The following is a 5,257-nucleotide window of genomic DNA, read 5'->3' as shown; positions in this document are numbered from 1 at the left end:
GTTCAACACTCATTGTCATTGTATTTTCCAAACAATAATAGTCTAGGCACACTCATTGTCATTGTGCACATGAGAAGAGGTTTACCTAGGTTCAGGCCCTCGGTTCGAGGTAATACCCTACTTCCTACTTTTCTAGAATGATTTCTATAACCATATATGAGAACTACGTTTTGTGTCTACAAAGTGGTTCGATCGGTAGATCGTATGTGGTGTACCCCGCCACACCTTATATGCTTGGTCCCTTCTCAACCTCTTCGGGTATAATAAGTCTTTCAAGCCGATGCATGGCGACAAGTGACTTGCATGTTATGTGTGGGCCAAACTTGCTCTGCCATAGATGAAACCATTAAGCAACACCCATGAGAGCGAGGCACATGCACACACAATGAACCCCATTTTGCCTATTCCCAAGCCCATTGCCTCTTCTGATCTTGGGACTCGACATTGCAGTCACATGTACGAGAAAGTCCAATCCTGGTTGATAATTAACTATTTCAGTAATTTTATTTTGTTTAATCACATTTGAGTACAATTTTACCACTATAATGAAGGTACTCTCCCCTATTTGGAGGTGGTACTCCTTAAATTTTATGTGAGAGTACCATATAAGTTTGACTATTAGCTAGATTAGGATGGATGGGTGGCTCACAACAATTTTGAGGTACTGTAAAAGAGCTTGGTTCACATAGAGTAATTAGAATCAACCAAAAACATGTTAAAATTCCTCCAAACCAAAGATAACCTAACATGACAATGACATGCAAGATACTCAAGGGAGGACTTTTCTTCCTAGTTGAAGAGTCTTTGCCTACTCAAACTATTTTTATACCCTAATTAAAATGTGAGTATTCTTAGGTTGATCTCTCACCCGTTCGAACCCAACAGATTGAACGGGCCCCTTGCATTGCACCCTTATCGGGGGCGCCCAACCAAACCATGGTTGGTGGGCCCCTGTCGCCAGCGCAATTTAAAGAGGTGGGGTGCCGGGGCACAGATTACGAGGTTGATCATGCACCACAACACCACCAACACACCAATTCGATCTAGGGTTTTGCGCTAGGCCGACGTGAAGCTCCGCCGCCACCACCTTGCCCACACTGCGCCATCACCGTGCGCCACAGCACCACGATGGCCTCTGGCTCGAGCTCATCAGCCAAAGGAGAAGGTAGGACCGCAGGGATCCCTAACCCTAACCGATCCAGTGATCTAACAATAGTATCAACCAGAGTTTGGGTTTTGGATTTTCGGTACGAAATCAAAAGAACTTCCCTTCCCAAAAGAACCCTAGAATAGGGAAAAGATCTCACAGGAGAGTGCCTCATGCTCGCCGGCAAAGTGCGCCGCTGCAAGGCCGCGCCAGTTCCTCTCGATCTGAATGGGCATCGGCAAGCCGAGCTGTTCGGAAGAAGAACACACCCTGCAAAGGGAAAAGGGGCACCGCAGCCACGTCGTTCGACGGCGGGGCGCTTCCGCTAAGGGAAACGCGTCACTGGCGAAGGGGAGGCAACAACAGCATAGATCGTCGTCGTCCATCGGGCACAGAGGGGAAGAGGAGGCTCTCCAGTCTCTCTCTCTCTCTCTCTGTTGAAGTAGAGATGGAGACAAAAAAGAGGGAAGGGAAAGAGAAGGCGGCTCGCTCGGCGTGGTGGCTCGACGCTGTCGCCGGCGGCCGGCGGGGATCTCACCCGCACCTACTCAGCCACATCTCCCTCTTTGCCAGAAGATGCGGTGGGTAGGGGAGAACAGGATGAAGAGAAAGGGCAAGAAAGCGGAGGCACACGCGTCGCGTTGGTCTTCGATCCCGTCGCCGCGGCCTGGCTGAGCGCCACCGTTGGCCCGCCGTCGCCGTGTTTGAATGAACAGAGGAGGCGAGCGGCGCGAGTGCGTGGGAAAGAATGGATCTGGGGTTTCTGTTCGAGCGGCTGGCGATCTGTTTTGTTCGAGCGAAACACGCGGCTGGCCGTCGGATCTCCACAGGCGGTGCAGATCAAAAACCTAAAGCTGCGCTGGGCCTTTTGGGCCAAAGAGGAGGAGGCAGCGCTGGGCTGAAGCCAGTGGCCTAGATCGAGGCGAGGACGGCTCGCACGAGCGCGCGGAGGAGGAGGCCATGGGCTGCTGCGGGCCTCCCACGCCAGGCCGAGGCCGGCTGAAGCTACATGTTTTTTAATAGTTTTTGTCCAGCTTTTTTTGGCAGATTTCATAAATAGTTTTTCTATGCAAAAAAAATTTCCATCGAATTTTTTTTGTTTAGAAAATAGAAAAGTAAACTGAAAATTAAAATAGAAAATTTTCAGAAAAAGAAAAGTTCAGGATTTTTATTCGGTGAAAGAGAAGTTCCTGAAATGAATAAAAAGGTTCATGATTTTTATTCATGTTTTTCCGCTGCGTAAATAATTAATAGTGCTTTTTACAAAGAAAATAAAAGTTTAGATAGAATTATATTTTAAGAGCATGTTAAAAGTGATTATTGAAATGAAATGATTATGTTATTTTTATGACCAACGTTGTTAATAACATGATCATGTTTTATTATTGAAATTAAAGGTGCATTTATTTCTAATATTTTACCCAACGGTAATATAGATTTAATTGCATAGACAATTGTATGTTTAATTTGACCAACGTTAGATTAATGCATCTGATTGGTTATACAGATCTCACTTAAATTGTGATTTTAGGAGGCTTTCACTTGATGAGTTGCTAAAAGATGTTCCGACACTCAGAGGTGACAATTACACTGAGTGAAGGAAGAAAGTAGCTAGAACAGGCATTTGTTTGTGCTGAGCTAGACTGGGTTGTGGACACCCCACAGCCGGTCAAGCCTACAGAGCTAGTAAGAGTGGCAACTCATGATGATGCTGCATGGGATATAAAGAGGGGGGATTATGCTCCTTTGCAGATGTCATTCTCCATAAAAAATCAAAAGTGGGTCAATGCAAACAAAAAGTGCATGGCATTTATAAAGAATACAATTAAGAGCACCATTGTGGGCTCCATTGCAGAGTGCACTTTCGCAGGGGAGTTGCTTACAAAGATAAAGAGCCACTTCACTGACTCTTCAAAGATATATGCCACCGAAGTGTTAAAGCAACTAGTGACAAAACACTATACAGGTAGTAGTCATGTGTAACACCCACGATGCGGCTATAGCTCCCACGTGTGGAAGCACGACTTAGAGGCATAACCGCATTGTAAGCAATGTCGCAAGTGAGGTAATCTTCACAACAACCCATGTAATGAATGAGGGAAAAGATACATAGTTGGCTTACACTCGCCACATCACACCAATAGCATAAATATCATTACATTCATCCAGATACAATCAAGGCCAGACTACGGAACCAAAATAAAGAACAACCCCAAATGTGACAAAGTCCCCGATCGCCCCAACTGGGCCCCACTACTAATTGTCTGGAAAGAAAACGTAGTATCGTCTTGAGTCCTCATCGAACTCCCACTTGAGCTCAGTCGAATCACCTGGAGTGGTATCATTGGTCCCTACATCTGGTTTTGGAAGTAATCTGTGAGTCACGGGGACTCAGCAATCTCACACCCTCGCGATCAAGACTATTTAAGCTTATAGGAAGGGTAAAAGTATGATGTGGAGCTGCAGTAAGCGACTGGCATATATGGTGGCTAACATACGCAAAAGAGAGCGAGAAGAGAAGGCAAAGGCACGGTCGATGAACTATGATCAAGAAGTGATCCTAGAACAACCTACGATCAAGAATAACACGAGACCGTGTTCTCTTCCCGGACTCCACCGAAAAGAGAACATCACGGCCACACACTCTGTTGATTCATTTTAATTAAGTTAAGTTTCAAGTTTTCTACAACCGGACATTAACAAATTCCCATCTACCCATAACCGCAGGCATGGCTTTCGAAAGATCAAATCCCAGCAGGGGTGTCCCAACTTAGCCCATCACAAGCTCTCACGGTCAACGAAGGATATTCCTTCTCCCAAGATAATCCGATCAGACTCGGAATCCCGGTTACAAGACATCTCGACAATAGTAAAACTAAACCAGCAAAGCCACCCGAATGTGCCGACAAATCCCGATAGGAGCTGCACATATCTCATTCTCAGGGCACATTCAGATGAGCCAGACGTCGGGTAGGCCAGCCCAGAGTTGCCCCTGGTAGCCCCGGACATCGCTCAGTTACACTGAAAGTTATCCAAATAAATATTACCAAGACATAATTAAACCAAATTATTTCCACCGTCTACATTCATCAACCGGCACAGTACTCAACACAATTGCCACAAAATATACAAACTCCGAAATCAATACTATAATTAAGCAATTGTTTTCTTTTAATATCCTTTTCAAATCTCCAATCCACAACGGGTAAATCTATCGGACATACGCGAACACATACTTCACAAGCAATACATTTATCAAATTCAAAGTGGATTCGCCCTCGGAAACGCTCTGGTGTAATTGATTTTTCATAAGGGTAGTGAATCGTTATAGGTAAACGATTTGTGTGGGATAAGGTAGTTATGAAACTTTGACCTATGTACCTTGTAGCACGTATTGTTTGTTGACCATAACTCATGAACCCAGTTACCATAGGGAACATATTCATTCTAAATATCTATGAAAAAGATATGTTTCTTTCTCTTGTTTGAGAGAGCTTTTGTGTTGAAAATATTCTTACTATTATTGTATTATCTTATTTATAGTGAAACAAGTTGAGAAGAGGTTGTTAATAAGAGATTGCCCAGGGAAATAGGTAAAAGAAATTTCCATCCAAGATTTAATAACTGATCCATTCTCATCCTCGGTAAAGTCCATCTTATTGTGATAGAAATGAAGAGAAATAAATAAGCTTTAGTTAATGTAATAAATATACCCATTGTCATTTCCAAAATTCCAACTGCTTAATTCATTTGGAAAAAATCAAAAAAGGATATATAGGGAATAGATAAATTCCACCCGCCCAAGTAGAGAACTGTTACAAATAAAGAAGAAACTACGATTCCACTTCGACAAAAGGAAAGAGCATACCTAAGTTCAATAGCTTTACGTCCGCTATCCCGATCATGATTTTCCTACCCTCAGGGGGAAAGTAAAGGCCCTTCCCCCTTTGGAAGGTTGTGGGCGAGGAGGGATTCGAACCCCCGACACCGTGGTTCGTAGCCACGTGCTCTAATCCTCTGAGCTACAGGCCCAGCTGTCTCCACTGGATCTCTTCCCGGGGGTACCCCTTCATTTCAGGTTAAGAAGATGGGAAAGCGCCTTTCTCTCTA

General features: G+C 44.3%; 1 non-coding gene across 1 annotated transcript; it reads right to left on the bottom strand.

The window, feature by feature from the left end:
* Nucleotides 1-5,105: 5,105 nt before the first annotated feature.
* TRNAR-ACG lies at nt 5,106-5,179 on the bottom strand. Its single transcript has one exon. It is a non-coding gene; the product is annotated as a tRNA-Arg (tRNA).
* Between the last annotated feature and the right edge of the window lie 78 nt (nt 5,180-5,257).

Source organism: Triticum urartu, unplaced genomic scaffold (assembly GCF_003073215.2).
Source record: "Triticum urartu cultivar G1812 unplaced genomic scaffold, Tu2.1 TuUngrouped_contig_1302, whole genome shotgun sequence".
NCBI lineage: Eukaryota > Viridiplantae > Streptophyta > Magnoliopsida > Poales > Poaceae > Triticum > Triticum urartu.
The sequence above is the reverse complement of the archived record's forward strand: the minus strand, read 5'-3'. Positions and strand labels throughout refer to the sequence as shown.